The following is a 17,410-nucleotide window of genomic DNA, read 5'->3' on the forward strand; positions in this document are numbered from 1 at the left end:
ACTTCACTTAGAAAGACTATTCAACTATAACTAAAGCCAGACTATAAGAAAGTTAATTAAGAACTATTCATTTATAATGCATAATGATGCTTTGTGCTAAAACTAAATATGAAGTCTAGTTGATTCAAATCTTGACTTTATCTCCAAACACAACTGTCAATTCTTTTCAATAATACTCTTCGTTTCCACTCACCTTGTCGGTCTTCCGTCTTCCTGCTTAGTCTGAAAGGAATACTTTGAAAAACTGGTTTGTTGGGTTCCCAGTTTCTGGGACCGTTGTTGCGGGTGTCTACCTGCAGGGGGCGTGGAGGAGCCGCTCATCAGCCACAGTGGCCCCGCAGACACACGCACCTGCGGTCTCTCTTCAATCTCCCGTTAGATTTAAGGACAGAACTCCCGTCTGCCAGCGGCGGAGTGTTTTCGTCCTCATCGCCAAACCCTGACTTCTGTGGCTTGACTATTTTTGAGAGTTTTCCGAGCGGACGTGTTTTGGACTCTCTCGAGGTCTCTCCGCCTCTCTGTGAACGCGGACCGAACTGTTCTGGTTCACTTTGAAATAAAGACGCTTTTCGGACACCATTCTCCACCATTATTTAATTTAGTTAACTAAATAAGATTTATGATGCTTCACAGATTTTGAAAGACTTGTAAAAGCAGCATATTTCTGCAGCCCTGGAGTCCAGGAGGAGCAGCAGAGGTCAGAATGTGTCGGAGCGCGTTTAACTATTGTCTGCAGTTCCACGCGTGTCCACCGGGTGGCGGTAAAGCACCACATGATAGTTCTCCTTTTTGGAACTTCTTCAGCTGCGTTGAGCTTTAAATCTTCACCTGTCGCTCCCTTTAAGCTCTAAACTTTCCGGTTCTGTGTGTAGTTTGTTGGTTTGAATATTTTTGATGGATTCTGATGATGACCGAAACTATAAATGACAAATAGTTTTTCCAGTGTGTCACACATTTTCATTATTTATTATTTTGGGTCTAAACTGGACCAGTTGTGTGAGCTGTTTTGCTTTTTCTCTGGACCAGATGTTCCAGGCAGGTTCCATCATCGGACACAGACGGAGACAGGTCACGTGACAACAGTCAGCCTTTAGTTCTTTATTACAGGAGGATCTGGTTTATATACAGACACAAATCTGCAAAATACTAAAAAGTTTATGAACCCAAAGTACTAAAAAGTCTACATCCACGCACATGCGTGTATTAAGTGTTTATACACACGTGTGCGCGTACGTGCACACTGTATATTCATCTAATAACTGTTAGTTTCTAAAACAGCAAAGTAGAGTCACTGAGGCACGGCTTCACCTCCTTTACACCGAGGTTTCCCTGAGCAGGTGTGATGAACTGTTGCAGAAGGAAAAGCATGGAACATGTTAATAACCGGACACAAAAACACTCAGGTTTATTGTCTGACGGCATCAGTGTCTCTGGTTGCATCTGTCTGAGGAGCATTGTGAAACCAGGAGCAGTGTAAATGAGGGGGGGGGGGGGGGGCAGTGAGTGGATGCTGCATTCATCAAACACACAATAGTCAGAAGAGAAGAAGGAAGAACAGAAGCCCGTGTTCCTCAGTGTTGGTGTGGAGACGCCTGTTTGGAGGAGCAGGAAGCAGGCTGGACTCTTCCAGCTGGCTTTAATGCCACTTCTCTTCTGAGAACCTCCCAGCAGCTTTCTCTCCACCATCTTTTTACGCTGAAGGGTTTTGATCATTTCAGGTCAGATGTTCTTGGACTGAGGTTAAACATGTTTGTTCTTGTGCTCGGAGCGAACCGACGATCCTCTAAAGTCAGGCATCCTAAAGGTGGATGTTTTCTGAGGCCTGGAGGCTTTAAAGTGGCGCTTTTACCCACTTGTCCTCATTCTGTTGGAAACTTGATCCAAAAACCTTTTCTGGACCTTCACGTTCTGCTTTTTTGAAGGAATGAAATGGTTTCATCAGCGCTGCCGGGGGCTGAGCAGGCTTCATTAATCTGAAGCTCTGAGATCCTTTAAAGATCTCCTGGAATCAGCAGATGGGGGTTTGATCAAAAACTGTAAGAATCAGTCAAGCTATCAAATCTTGACTCAGTCCAAGCGTGAACCAGTCCATCCAGAGCTGATTATGGCTCAGCCAGGAGGAAAGCACGGCCTGGGGGGGTTCATATGGAGCAGGCACACTCTGGCTCTATTGCTACTGAAAACAGCCCTTCAGCACAGCAGCCTGAAATACAGTTCTGGAGAACACCTGTTCCCAACAGAACCTGTTTAAAACGGGACCAGTAAAGATGCCCGGCGTGACCACGACCACGGGGAGAGGGGGGGGGGGGGCAGAGACAGGCGGTAACGCCGCTGCCCACCGATTCACCTGGAAACAACAAAAACCCCAGCAGCTTGGACCCAATATGGCAGCGTGTTCCTCAGAAACGCTCCTCAAACTCTCCCCACAGCTTCATTGCTAAACAGGATTTGGGTTTTTTTTGTCCGTGCTAAATGGAAAGTGTTTGTCCTTTGGTGGTCCAACAGGACCACAATTTGGGTGGATGGATGATTTGATGTTATTGAGAATAAAAACAGCTGAAAATGGAAGCAGAGATGTTTCAGAGCACCAGAGTTCAGAAAGAGTTTCTAATCAAACACCGTCTGTTGGGAAAAAAAATCACTAAATCAAGTATCTGTTAGATTTTGGGTTTTAACAGAACCCGAGAGCAGGTCAGAACACAGTGGTAAAAAGGTCCAAATGAGTTTTATTGACAGGGGAACACTCAAAGAAGACAGAAGCAGTCCTCCTAGACTGCAGGGAGCTCGGGAGACAGGTTCTACACTTCTCAGGTCCAGCAGACGGCGTGAAGCCCTTAAACGTGCCGGGAAGACAGAGCAACAAAGCCGCAACACTCTGGCCCTGATCGCCAGGCGCTCCCTCCTCCAGGTGTTAATTGCCCACAGGTGCGCCAGGACAAACCAGACACAACCCTGGACCCCAACATTTAAGGGTCGTTTTCCTTCCACTTCTCAATCACCGACGTGTCCAACTTCACAGGACCTGCCCAAAGGTTCCCGTTTCTGTCATCCTCGCAAAAACGGACTAAAAGGACGCTTCTCCGGGTCATCCAGCTCACGGTGTCCAGGCAGCTCACTTTCTCTGTCGGGTAGACGATCTTCCCACAGCGGGCGCACTGAGGGTTCATCCTCGGAACCTCCTCCGCGGTCTCCTCCGCTTCTTTAAAACAGATATAGTTGCCGTCGCCGGCAGCCGAGCGCCACAAGTTCCAGCAAACGTTTGACAACCAGCAGCGACGACAAAATGTAGAGATACAAGTCGGTAGGAGACAGACGGAGCCTCTTTGGACGCACGAAGGAGCCGCGTCCGGGCTGGAGACTCGCTGATGCTGCGCTGACAACCACCGTCAGTGACAAGCTAGCGAGAGTGAGCTCACGAGACCGGAAACTAGAGACAGGAACCGGAAGTAAACAAAGGAGCAGACAACTTTGCGTTCAAGTTTCATTCAAATATGCAAATAAAGAGTCAAATAACAAATACATTTAAACTTAACGGAAAATATAAGGACTCATCAACTTTCATTACATAAACTTCCTCATGCAAATATTTACACTGTATGATATTAAACTATTAGCATTACACAAATGTAATTTAAGTTATACTCAAAAATACATGTAAAATGTTTCGATCCTCAGTCACATGACACAAAGCAGATAAACACATAAGGGAACACAGTAAAGTTTCAAATTAAAAAAATCAAATCTAAGTAAAAAATAAATTGAGAATCTGTGACTGTGTACTGCACAATCCCTTGCTTATTCTAAGCATATTCTTTTTATTTTAATTATTTTGTTTGCTGTTAACTATTGTCTTCCTGATTTAGGCGTAACGAGCTGCAGGTGCAGAGGATATATGAACATATGACTTAATAACATATGAAAGAGGATATATGAACATGTGACTTAATAACATATGAAAGAGGATATATGAACATGTGGTTTTTCCACTATAACACACACACACACACACATCAGTATCAGTGTTCCAAATCCTGTTTTCTTTTTCTGCCAGCTCTTCCTCCAGCGATTACCCCACATCTTGCGCATGTCCTGCCCTGCTGAGGCAGAGCCATACTGGGATGGAGCGTTACCGCGGCGATCCAGCTCAGTGGGCTACATTGCCTCGGCTGAGGAGTACGACAGTGTGAAGTCCCGCAGGGAGCTGATGTCTGAGAAACAGTCTGGGAGACACGGACTGGTGACCCGAGTCACACATGCTGCCAGTACGTTTTCAGAAACATTTAAACACATGAGATATAGAAGCATCAGTAGCTTCATTTGAGTTCTGAGCTTTGGTGTCTGTGTGGAGCTGTGAAACCACAAGAAGAGGGAGGAGCCATCAGCTGTACGCAGAGATCAAGCCGGCTGTGGATGGAGCCAACTACATCATTAAACACATGCGCAACAAGAACGACTACAATGAGCTCAGAGGGTTCAAACAGAGTCCTCAACCCAAAGTCTGATTTAAAAAGATCAAAAATGGCGTAAATGTCTGGTCCTGACAGGAGAAGGATAACTGGAGCGGCATCGCTCGTACAGTAGACCGACTCTGCCTCTTCCTGGTTACCCCGGTGATGACCTTTGGCACCGTAATCATCTTTCTGAGGGGAATCTGTAACCAACCTCCTCATCTGCCCTTCAAAGGAGCCCCGCATGACTCCAGAGAGGAGAACCCACGCCTGCTGTGATGCACACACACAGCCAGGGCTTTTTCCATCGCCATCGTTTCTCTGGGGGAAATGTTGCATTTCTTTATCTTCATAACAACAAATCTTTAGTTTGTTCTATAGGAGCTCCATATGTTTAGTGTCAGAGACTTCTTAGATTGTGTTCATTGCTGGCACATAAAGAAAAATGCTTTGATTTTACTAAAGTGACACAAACACATCTCAACACTGTTTTTTATATCCTCTATATTATTTTGCGTCGTCTGTGTAACTGTTGTGCTTTATTTCTGCTGGCTTCTTTAATGGGATGTAAACCAGCCTGACATAATACCAGTTGGGTACTTTATTTTATGTTGCCAAAGGTTTAAAAACAGCCTGACAGAATAACAAATTGTGAAAATTTAGAGGATGAATTATACCTGGTATCTGATCTTGAACAGCAAATTTTAGAGTATTTTATAGGGAAGTGAAATAATGTTTGGACCTCTTATCAGGCAAAGAGAAAGTTGTTAAGAACTGCTCTGAAAACACCACCTCAGGGGGACTATATCCAAAATCTCTCCCTTTACTGATGGGACGTTGAAACGTCAATACGCGGATTCATACATTTAGAACTGGACGTTGCACCAGAACTGGAAGCGCGGACTGATACATTTTTAACAGCGGTCCTGCTTCAGCCCTCCGGGACTTAATAACAAAATACGAAAAATACGAAAATTTTAATTTTGGAAACATTGTTGTCGGTTGTTCGACTTGCCGGCTTTCGCAAAATTGCTGAATACGCGCTAGCATGCCTGTTTTAAGCTATCGTAGCGGTATGTTTTACCATGCCCGCGCCCTATAATCCGGAGCGCCTGATGTATGTGTTAAATACAGAAACAGCACCGTAACTGAGGCTGCACCTTTTAATACGGTGCGCCCTTTGGTCGCGAACATACGGGATATAGAACATAGGGCACGTTTGTGCGTGATATCACTCCGCGTCTGCGCAACAACAACAACCTCCTATCTTTAGTATTGCTGCGCCAACTGGTGGTCTTTTGGGTTGAGGATAACGGTGATCTATATGTACCTATATGTAGCTATAGCGTCATTGGCCTCCACTCCAGCCGCTCCTGGTAGTTCCTCAAAAACACTGAGTTTCTAGTGGATGCACAATCTGTGGAAGCCAACATAGGAACTTCTGAAGAGCCAAAGTTCTTGCAACAAAAATATAGTCCCCAATTAGCTTGTTTTGTTATCACACGACCCCGTCCCCATTATCTTAAGAGAATATAAAAGAATGAGTGGAGACAGAAGAGAGAATGAGACGTTTTTGGCGCGTGTCGCTCTTGATTTAGTGTTTATTTTTGCAGTAAACTTAAAGGAGGCCTTTTCACTTTATGTTTGATTCCATTTAAGCTGATATTCCATTCTTGACATCTTTAAGTTTACACTATTTATGGGAGTTGTACTTGGTCATTTTGCTTCTTTTTATTTCCTATTTCCCACATTTATTATTTGTTTTTATTAGATTGCAATAAATCCTATAACATTGAACAGACTGACTAAAGTCAAATGACCTGTGGTTCCCACCGATAGCCGTCATTCTGATGGGTTTTTGCTGGCTGCAGCTGAAATATTCCAATGCTCCATGTCACAGAGACAGTAAATACTAAACCCTAAAGATTCTGAAGGCATGATGTAAAATAGTAACGTATAATACAGACATTTGAAGAGACAATTAAGAGACTGTTTTCATGCTTATAAGAGTGGCCGAGGAGCCATTTAGAACTTTATAAAGATGCATTGTGTGATACCAGGAACTAATTTAACTTCAAGGCGAAGCTGCTTCTGCTTTGTCGACCATCGACTGATCTCCTGAAAGTCCACCAGCGCTTTTTAAAAACTGAATTCTTCATCTATGGAGGGAGTAGACGGCAGATGTTTCCACAGATGCTCTTCACCAGTGGTCAGTGAGTGATGCAGCAGATGAGCGGGAGTTGACTGGCTTCTACCAGCCATGACTCAATGTCTCCAGCCCATAGTGTGGATTCTCTACGAGATCAGACAGCAGCTTCACTCCTGAATCCTGCAGCTGGTTCTGTCTCAGGTCCAGTTCTCTGAGATGGGAGGGATTGGACCTCAGCGCCGAGGCCAGAGAGCCACAGCTGATCTCTGATAAGCTGCAGTCCCTTAATCTAAATAAAGAAGGGAAACTTTCATAAGGTTATAAGTGAAACCAGTATTAATCTGAAAGGTTAATCAAAGGCATGATCTGTAAATATTTAATTTAGTTCCAGGTTAAAAAATGATAGTAATATGTAATTACCACAATTCCAACCTCTCAGGTTTGCACTGTTCCAAAGGAGAATATACTGTATATTGTTCTGGCCCTCACTCTTCCCAGGTTCTCCCACCTCTTTCCCTCCCATCTCATCATGGAGATCCATCTCACCTGTGGCTCATCTTTAAAGGCACAACCTGTCTTAGATGACTTCCTGTCTCCCTCACCATCTCCCTCCTCGTTGAGTGGTGTCTACCAGGCACCCTCACCTAGTTTTGTCTAATTTTGGTTACCGTCTGTCGGCTTTTTCATTGTCCTTAAATCAATTTATCATGAATAAGTGGTCCCCGTGTGGCCCTCCCTCCTGAAGGAACTGGGCACAACACACACACTCAGAAAGTGTGAGGACCCTCGGATGGAATAATGGACATTTTTGAGAATGGTGTTTACCCCAGAGTTTCCAGTCGGCAGTTTGGAAAGTGGAGAAAACCACAGAGCAGCTTCACTCCTGGATCCTTCAGCTGGTTCTGACCCAGGTCCAGTTCTCTGAGATGGGAGGGATTGGACCTCAGTGCCGAGGCCAGAGAGCCACAGCTGATCTCTGATAAACTGCACTTAATCAATCTGAAAAATGCAGGATGAGGTTATACGGTGCAGGTCTGCATGTTATCTGCGTCAGTACTAAACCTACGTTAGTTCTTAGTTGGGTCAGACCTGAATTCACGATATTACAAGGAATTTTTTTAATGTGGTGCATCACAGCAGTGTTGAGAACAGCCTCACTTCACCATCTTAGCAGCTGGTATATAGGTAGAAAAATGAAGACTGACCTGAGCGTCTCCAGTTTACAGTTTGGACTCTCCAGTCCAGAACAGAGCCGCTTCACTCCTGAATCCTTCAACGTGTTGAAGCTCAGGTCCAGAACCCTCAGATGGGAGAGGTTGGACTTCAGAGCCGAGGCCACAGAATCACAGCTGGTCTCTGATAAACTGCAGCACCTTAGTCTAAAATAACAATTATTTTGAAAGAAGACAAATAAAAATCAACATGTACCAGAGCAAAACACAGCTTACAAGCAACAAACCTCTGGTCCTGCACCGGCTTATCTGCCGTATGTTCCTATTTTGGGTTCTTTCAGGGCGGTTGGACAAGATCTACACCGTATGTAAAGTGTGTGTGGGTCAAAATACCTTCCAAGTTTGTGAGACCACATTTCTCAATAGCACTCAACTCTTGTCAGGAGTTGGGACAAAGCGACCCACTCCTGATAGCTTGTGGGCGATGCTGCAGCGACCCTGCAATCCCTACACTCTCTGGTGAAACCAAATCAAAGGTTTTAGACACTGCTGGATGCTGGAAGGGTGGCTATAGTCTGGACGCATAGTTCCCCTGACTGCACATTTCTCCAACAATGATTGGCAGCTGGTGTCACTTGTTCTCCAGGTGAGAGAAGGAAAGAGAGCCCCCCCACAGTGTGTTTGATTGCCCCACTGCAAGCTCAATGCTGCCAGAAAACATTGCAGGAGCATCAATTCCCCTCAGGGCATCAACAAGGAGCTCAGGAAAAGGTGCAGCTGCCACCTACTAGAGACAAGCACACTGAGCTGAGATTCAAAGCCCTCTCCTCCCAAGAGAAGAGCTTGTTTGTTGGAGGCTCTTCTGGGCGATACCTGGTGCCACAGCTCCAGCTCAGCCCGTCTCTGGAGCTGAGGTGGAGCTTAGCAAGTTTTATGGTTCTCCACCACTTCCTCTCGCTGAGGACCTTCTCAGCTGGTGGTTTCTGCTCCACCGTCCAAGTTGAGCAGGTGATACTTCTGCATTCCTGCCACCAGTGTCTCTGCAGAAAGAGTCTTCTCGACTGTTTTCTATTAGATTGTATAAAATTAGGATTTTTGGTTGATGTCTTAGATGTTGTTGACTAAGAGCAGGTTTTTCTTTAATAACACAGAAAGATTCGATGAGAAGAGCAAATGTATTATTTTATGAGCTACTTCCACTACTATTATATACACATACTTCCATATTGTCTTAGATTGCAAGCTGCATTTATTGCATCGTTCATAGAAAGTCATATTTGTGAGGAGAAAAACTTCAATAAGGTCATTTTCTTTAATGACCATTACAAAAGAAGGAGGCGATGAACAAACAGATTTCTATAAAAATGTGTGAAAACTTATGGATGGAAACCTTTTTAAAATGGTTGCATTGTGTAGAATCGGTGTAGAATCAACGTGTTGACTTCTGATTTGGACTCCAATGGAAGTGAGGTGCAACAATTGTGGATGCTGAAAGCTTCAGATCTTCATGAAGGTTTCTGTGGTTGGACTGACCTGCTGCCCCTTTAAGAGGGAGGCAGGTTTGGGCTTCTGGCTGGAATGAAGCCACCTAAGATGAGAATGACTGCAGGCTTTCGGTACCAAGGTTTAACAGGTTGCTCACTTCACACTTGGGCTTTTCTCTTTTTTGGGATGGCTTTTCTCAGTAGAGAAGGGGCATGGCACACTGCAGCAGCTTTCTTTTGGGGTTTCTAGTTTTCCTTCTGATCTTTAAAAGACAGGAAGAACCATTTTTGATTGGTCTGAATGTTTGGGCGGTTTTGTGGCCAGCCTAAAATAAAACAAGACAAATCTACAACTGATACTTCCTTTCTAGTGATTGATGACCATCCTCACATGGGACAGATTTCCACAACCAATTTAATACTGCAAATCTGTCCTGTGTGGTCTTTTTTCTGAGAACTGTAACACTACGTTTATAACAAAGATCAAACATGGAAACATTTATTGTCTAACTAGTTACACCTGGGAAAGTACTGGATCATCTCTGACTGACCTGAGGGTCTCCAGCTCACAGAGAGGATCCTGGAGAGCACCACAGAGCAGCTTCACTCCTGGATCCTTCAGCTGGTTCCCACTCAGGTCCAGAACCCTCAGATGGGAGGGATTGGACCTCAGCGCCGAGGCCAGAGAGTCACAGCTGATCTCTGATAACCTGCAGTGTCTCAGCCTGGGAAAGGAATAAATGGGGCAAATAAAAACACATTTCTGAATCAGAAAATGAAGAGAAAAGCAGAAAATGTAAAGAAATTTAGAAAAGACCAACAGAGGCCTCCTGACCTGAGCGTCTCCAGTCTGCAGTTTGGATGCATCATTGCAGAAGACAGTAACTTTACTCCGGCATCTGTCAGGCTTTGGTTCCTGCTTAAGTCCAGCTCCCGTAGATGAGAAGGGTTTGACGTCATTGCTGAGGCCACAACTTCACAATCACTCGTTGAAAGAAAACTAACAGCCAGTCTGTTGTGTATGAAACAAAAATAGTGAGTCAAACTTTGGGATTTCTAATCAACTTATCTGAGAATCTACCTCAACACAAATGTAGCTCATTTCCTGGAAAAGCTAAATTCAACACCGTAGAGCAACAGTTTGAACGACCATCAGATCTGAAATGCAACTGAATTATTCTCAACATTTGTCTTATTTTAGAACAGCTCATAATTACTCAATATTTAAAATGATTGTAGCAAATGGTTTAAAGAAACGTGCATCTTTTTATCTGTCTATCGGCTCTTTGGATATTTTGCATTTCATCCAATTTGTACGATGGTGCGTCAAGTCTTAATTCAGCGATCCGATCGATGACATCAGAGTCTCTGGTTGCATCGATTGCCCTCAGCTTCTGTTCTATCTGCCTGTTTCCCTTCAAATCATTTTCACGGCACCTTTTGTTGCTAGTGATGAAGTTGCCACCTAACGGGTGTGGAAAGGCTCAAACAACTTTGTGGGTCACATAAAGGCTCCAAACGGAACCGCCACAAAGACCTAAAACACCCATTTAAACCAACGAGGCCGGCTGTTTTTACGTTGAACAAATGAAGCAAAATAGTCACGTGTCATTAGTTAAAATGTGTTTTTCTGTCGTTAGAATACGATGTATACAAACAAACAAAAGTGATTTAATGACATGACAGTAATTTCATGATAGTCAGTTAACTTGTGGCTCCTATTATTCCTGCCTTATGTTGGTTTGTCTGGATTGACCTTTGAACTTATATCCAGCCAGTGTTGAACATTTCTGGATGAATTGTTGTTGTTTTTAATTTATGGACGCTGCAATGGAGATAAAGAATTGAAGGAATGACCACTGGAGGGGGTATTGCTACCTGACATGATCCACTCGCTTGATTTAAACGCCGATGTCCGGCCCCAAAAATCTTTACTTACACGACCTTCCTGCAGTTCCTCACAGCTGGAATCAGGCGACGTCGTCCCTCCTCTGAGGTGTTGTACTGCTGCAGGTTCAGCTCATCCAGAACCTCCTCTGACATCTGCAGCAGGTAGGCCAGAGCTGAACAGTGGATCACTGACAGTTCCCTCACTGATTTCTTCTCTGACTTCAGGAACTCTTGGATCTCCTGATGGACTGACTGATCCTTCATCTCCATCAGACAGTGGAAGATGTTGATGCTTCTGTCTGGGGAGATTTCATCACTGTTCTCCCACTTCAGGTTGTTGAGGATCTTCTGGATGGTTTCTGGGGGGCTGTCCCTCTGATCCAACAGTCCACCCAAGATCCTCTGATTGGACTCCAGAGAGAGACCATGAAGGAAGCGAACAAACAAGTCCAGGTGGCCATTTTCACTTTTGAGAGATTTCATGAGTGCTCTCCTGAGGAAGCCATTAAGAGATGTGACTGGACCGTAATTATACAACCGAGCAACCCGGAAAAAGTGTTTTGGTTTAGAATATTTTAGGAACTGATTCATAACCACTTTGTCTTTCCAGGTGTAACGGTGGAACATGTAGACGGCAGCCAGAAACTCCTGAATGCTCAGATGAACAAAGCAGTAGACTGATTTCTGGAAGATCACACTATCTCTCTTGAAGATCTCTGTACAAACTCCTGAGTACACCGACACCTCGGAGACGTCCAGTCCACATTGCTCCAGGTCTTCTGAGTAGAACATGATGTTTCCTTTCTCCAGATGTTCAAACGCCAGCCACCCCAACTTCAGAAGGAGTTTTTTATCAGCCTCAGTCAGTTCCTCTGGTCTCTGCTTTCCTCCATACTTCTGCTTCTTCCTTTTTATCTGAACCATCAGGAAGTGTGAGTAGAGGTCAGTCAGGGTTTGGGGCAGCTCTCCTCTCTGGTCTCTGGTCATCATGTCCTCCAGAACTATAGCAGTGATCCAGCAGAAAACTGGGATCAGACACATGATGTGGAGGCTCCTGGAGGCCTTGATGTGTGAGATGATTCTCTTGGACAGATCTTCATCACTGAACCTCCTCCTGAAGTACTCCTCCTTCTGGGAGTCAGTGAAGCCTCGTACTTCTGTGATCCTGTCAACACACGAGGGAGGAATCTGATGGGCTGCTGCAGGTCTGGAGGTGATCCAGATGAGAGCTGAGAGAAGCAGGTTCCCCTGGATGAGGTTCACCAGGAGCACACCAACTGACGATACTTGTGTGACATCAGAGATGACCTGATGCTTGTTGAAATCCAGTGAAAATCTGCTTTCATCTAGGCCATCAAAGATGAACAGAAGTTTCCAGACAGTCAGATCTTCTGCTCTGATCTTCTGTAATGTTGGATGGAAAACATGAAGCAGTGAGAGAAGACTGTGCTGCTCATCTCTGATCAAGTTCAGCTCCCTCCATGAGAGCGGAAGCACCAGACTGATGTCTTGGTTCTCCAAACCTTCTGCCCAGTCCAGACTGAACTTCTGCACTGAGAAGGTTTTTCCAACGCCGGCGACACCGTTGGTCAGAACCACTCTGATGTGTCTCTGTTGCTCAGATAAGACTTTGAAGATGTCCTGGCACTTGATTGGAGTGTCCTGGATGTTCTTCTTGGAGGTTCTCTCAAGCTGTCTCACCTCATGTTGTGTGTCCACCTCCTCACTTTGTCCCTCAGTGATGTAGAGCTCAGTGTAGATCTTGTTCAGCAGGGTTCCACTTCCTGCTTCATGAGTTCCTTCAGTCACATGTTCACATCTTCTCTTCAGACTGATCTTATGACCTTCTATCACCTCCTGCAGTTCACCACCCTCTAAAACAAACAATCTTTTAAATCCTTTTACAATTGTCATCTACAGCAGTAACACAGATGTCCTCAACTGGAAAATATTCTGTCATGATTGAATGATAGAAGCAACAGTCGGGTCATGACCCATCTTACTGTCAGTTTGAAATGTTATGTCTTCTTATGTACACCTATTCTTTTATTTCATTGGGTTTCAATGTAATTTAGTCTATAACAACCATTTCCATGTCTTCCAAGAGTTTGCTTGGACTAAACAGCTGGTAAAAGCTGGATGATATTTAGAAAAACACATCAAACCTTCTCCAAACACATCATACTCAGCAGACCCATTGTCCTGTAAAGGTCACCTGCCTTCAACTCTTTAACACTTTCCACAACTAAATGACTAAATGTTGCTAAATACTGTCTAAGCATTTAGGAAGGTCTGAAGAGGGTCCAGGGGTTCCAGTGGAACCAAACAAGTGCTCTCTGGATCTTCTCTTGCACATTGTAAATACACAAGTTGTTCCTTTATTCCGACCCAAAAGTATCTTATAAATACAAATGTACGAGCTTACGTGAGACGCTGTTGTTCAGGTCGGCGGTCTGCAGTTCAGTTCTCCGTTTCTTTTCACCCTCGGGACAGGAGGAATCTCCAATGGAAGCAGACCGTTTCTGATGCCTGTCAAAAATGGGAATAGTGGTTATACATGTCTACTGGGCGTTAGCAACACCTAAGAAAGGCTGCGTTCACTTCTACTTTCAGTTTGCTCTGACAGTTGAAGATTGAATGAACACTGAGCAAAAAATATAAAGTTATTTACGTTCTAACAAGCTCGTTTAGTTGGAGAAAAGTGTATTTGATCTAAGTGTTTAGTGGCTTTTCCTCATTGTGAATTTATGTTAAAAATAAAAGTGCCAAATCAGGAATATAAACTCATAGAATAGAACAAAAGTTCTACATTTATGCTCCAAATACAGTCGTCTGGTCTCTGAAACTGATCATTAAATAGCACAGAGGTCACGCGTATTCAAAAGCTTATTTCAACCATTTAGAAATGACTGATATTGTTGTCTATGGGTTTATTAGAACCAGGAGCCTTATAAATAGACTTTTTAATGAATTTTCATGACATGTGGTGGAACAGTGTGGCAGAACAAGCTGCACAGACCTGCCATGTCTTACCCATCCGTATCTAAATGGAGAGCTGGAGCACTCTGCAATGATGGATATTGTTGGGAAACTTTAAAATATATGCCTAGGAATTTTTGTGAGATGATGTTAACCCATGTAGGAGAAATGACCAGTTAAAAACACAAGCAATTTTCAGTTTTAAAAGATTTACCACACTAAAATTAACATGGGAGTTAATGGGAGCGAACGCCTGACATGTTGGTGCACCGTTTCATTACTTTCATTTTTCACGATAGTGGAGGCTAATACCCACAAAATGATGTTTTGTATGGTTGTGAAATGTTCTAAGGCAGAGTTATGTGGTTCAGAAAACCTTACTTTAAAGGTGATCCTTGAGGTCCAATACCGAAGTTGTAAGGTTCGTCTTTGGACCAGTCGCTCTTCATGGACACACAGCTGGACACTGTGGACTCTGCTCTCTCTTCCTCTTCCATCACACATTCGCTCATTTTTAAATGTGAGTCTAAACGGTTAAGCAGGAACAGTCTGCTGACACAGAAAAGAAGATTAAAGAACATGATTCTCAGCATGAAGACAAGCAGAGGTCTGTCCAATGACGTATTGTCGGCTCATTCACATCCAAATCTATTATATGATGTCACCCTGTACATCATACAGGCCACATATATATTGGAAAAACGTTTTGGGACATCTTAAAAGTTTACACCATGTTAAACATAAAATAGTTGTGGAAAAAATGTTTCTCCTGGGTGTTTCAAAAGGTGCGGTGGCATTAGACGGACGCACACAAATACAAATGAAATCATTTTTTATCCGGTTATGGTTTACGAGAAAACCTAAATTCTTTCAAGATGTCAGTTCTCAACATTAAATTCAACAAATAAGATGAGAATGCATTCAAAACTAAACAGAAATACGTCATCACATCATCAAAGTGGGTCAAATGCAGCGTCATCTTCTGTCATCTCAGACAGGATTCCAAGAAGAGGATCTTCATTTTCAACAACGCACCTTGACATCTCATCATGGCTCGTCTGTCAGATTACAAGCAGCTTTTTTGATCAGGCGCATCATGTTTCTCACCAACACATGATGGTGCTGGAAAAAACATCTGTAGCCTGACCCAGAGGTCAAAACTCTGCATGGCGTGCACAGCTACTAGTTGCAGCTGCTGGTTGTGGCGGAGGAGATCCCAAACATATCTAGCAAGCTTGTTTTGGAGCAGAGCTTGTCCACCACCTCTGACCCCACTCATCACAGAAGTCCCACCATATCCATGGCCAGGTGTGTTGGCAGCATTGGAGCCAGCCTCAGGAAAAAGGTGTCAATATCTCAGAAGTGATGATCAAGTTGCCACGACCCAACAGAAGTCAAGCAACCCAACATGCTGAATAGAATAGATGACACACAGCAAAGGGCAAAAAAGACCCAATTCTGCTCAGACTAATCTGATCTGACCACATGTACAGGACCAAAAATATCAAAACACCATGGGTTTAGGTTTCCTTTCGTTTTCTTGACTGCTTCATTCAAAACAGAACACATTTCATAAATCCATAATAACAAATTCATATTCCACAAAGAACCAGTTGTTAAAACAATCAAATGGAATGCCTTGATCTCTCCCTCTTTACATACTCTCCTTTTTAAAATAAAGGATTGATTGTCCCCCTGGTGGAGGGACAAAGAGAGGAGGCTAAAACTGTCGCGTTTGTGTCCCTCTTTCCGTGGATTTTCCCACTAACTGCAAATAATATTGTGACTTATTGTGAGTATTAAAATGTGCTTCCTCAACCTCTAAAATGTTGGCTCAGGGTTAGCGAAACACGCAGTTAGAGGAAACACGCTACAAAGTTTGATCATCCGTCACAACATTCCCGTCGACCAGCCGCAATGTGCGTCCGAAACACGCGCACGCTCATTGCGCACACGCAGCTTATTAAGCCGCATCTCGCAGCGGAACATTGATTCGAGACGACAGCAGTGAAAGAACCAAATGCTACCTGAATATTAGAGGTTTTCCATCAGGGCTCGGTCACTCAAGATGGAGCCCGAAGTTGAGAACTTTCACTTTCGCTTCTTCCTCCTCAACACGTCACGTGTTTGTGTTTTGATCGCGTCATATCCAGCACAGGCGCCTCTCTTCAGAACAATTTGGTCCACGTTTTAACTGAAATACTGGGAAACAACTGGAGTTCGTCTGACAGATGTTCGTTTTTGGGTGCGGAATCAAACTGGGTCAACTTTTTGATCTATAGGATCCCCTCTGGTTCAAAGTGTCCCTATAGGATATTGACAGTAGTGACCTTTTGGGGGCTGCACACACCTCTTAATGGTGACGGCACCAACGGAGCTGATCCAGTTGTCATCAGCTGGCCAGTCTGACTCCAGCTCATTAGGGGAAATTTGCTGATCTGGAGGAGAAGCTTTCAAAACTTGACGGGCTGGGGGGGGAATGACTGTAATTTTGGAATCAGCGTGCCAATTTTATTTTTAATCAGAATAATTTAGAACAATTTCAACAGGATATTTTCAAATTGTTCCCCAGTGGAGCTGCCAACTGAATATGGTGACCTGCTCCTACACACAGAAATCCGATGGCTCAGCAGGGGATGGATTTTGCTTCCTTTTTTGTCCCTTTTGATTGAAATAAAAGAGTTCATGCAGTCCAGAGGGGAAGACGCCGCCCTGCTGGAGGACACTGACTGGACACTGGACCTTGCATTTTTAACGGACATTACTGGGAAACGGAACAGTTTGAACTGGGAGCTGCAAGGCAAAGGTGAGACTGTTGCTGATAGGATCAGTGCTGTAAATGCATCTAAAGCCAAGATGAACATTTTCTCTGTGCATTTCCAGACAAAAGGTGCTGCACTTCCCCTCTGTGCAGATGGTGCTGAGAGACAACGCTTCTGCATGTGAGGCTTTGGACTAAAGCGCAGAAAAGTGCTCTCAGCTCATAAAAAGACTTGGGCAAGAGTTTGAGAACAGGTTTTGGGACCTGGATCAGCTTGAGCCATGTGTGTCCTTCATTTCTAACCCTTTCATGAACGTGGACATATCATGCATTGCTCAGCAGTTCAGTGCAACCTTCAGCCTGGATGCTGCACAGATGCTAATTGAAATTGGAACATTGTGAAATGAGCTGCAGCTCAAAGCCTCTCAGGCTGCACCAAACTTTTGGTGCCTTGTTGACACAGAAAAGTACAGTGGTGTATGTACAGCAGCTATGGAGGTTGCAAGCCTTTTTGGTTCGACCTCTCT

General features: G+C 44.0%; 1 long non-coding RNA gene across 1 annotated transcript; it reads right to left on the bottom strand.

Annotated features, from left to right (window-relative positions):
* Positions 1-13,611: 13,611 nt before the first annotated feature.
* On the bottom strand, positions 13,612-16,171 carry LOC115248486 (uncharacterized). Its single transcript, XR_003887346.1, has 3 exons — positions 16,150-16,171; positions 14,504-14,671; positions 13,612-13,672 (listed from the first exon to the last, which is right to left on the bottom strand). It is a non-coding gene; the product is annotated as an uncharacterized lncRNA (long non-coding RNA).
* Positions 16,172-17,410: the final 1,239 nt, after the last annotated feature.

Source organism: Takifugu rubripes, unplaced genomic scaffold, assembly GCF_901000725.2.
Source record: "Takifugu rubripes unplaced genomic scaffold, fTakRub1.2, whole genome shotgun sequence".
Lineage (NCBI taxonomy): Eukaryota > Metazoa > Chordata > Actinopteri > Tetraodontiformes > Tetraodontidae > Takifugu > Takifugu rubripes.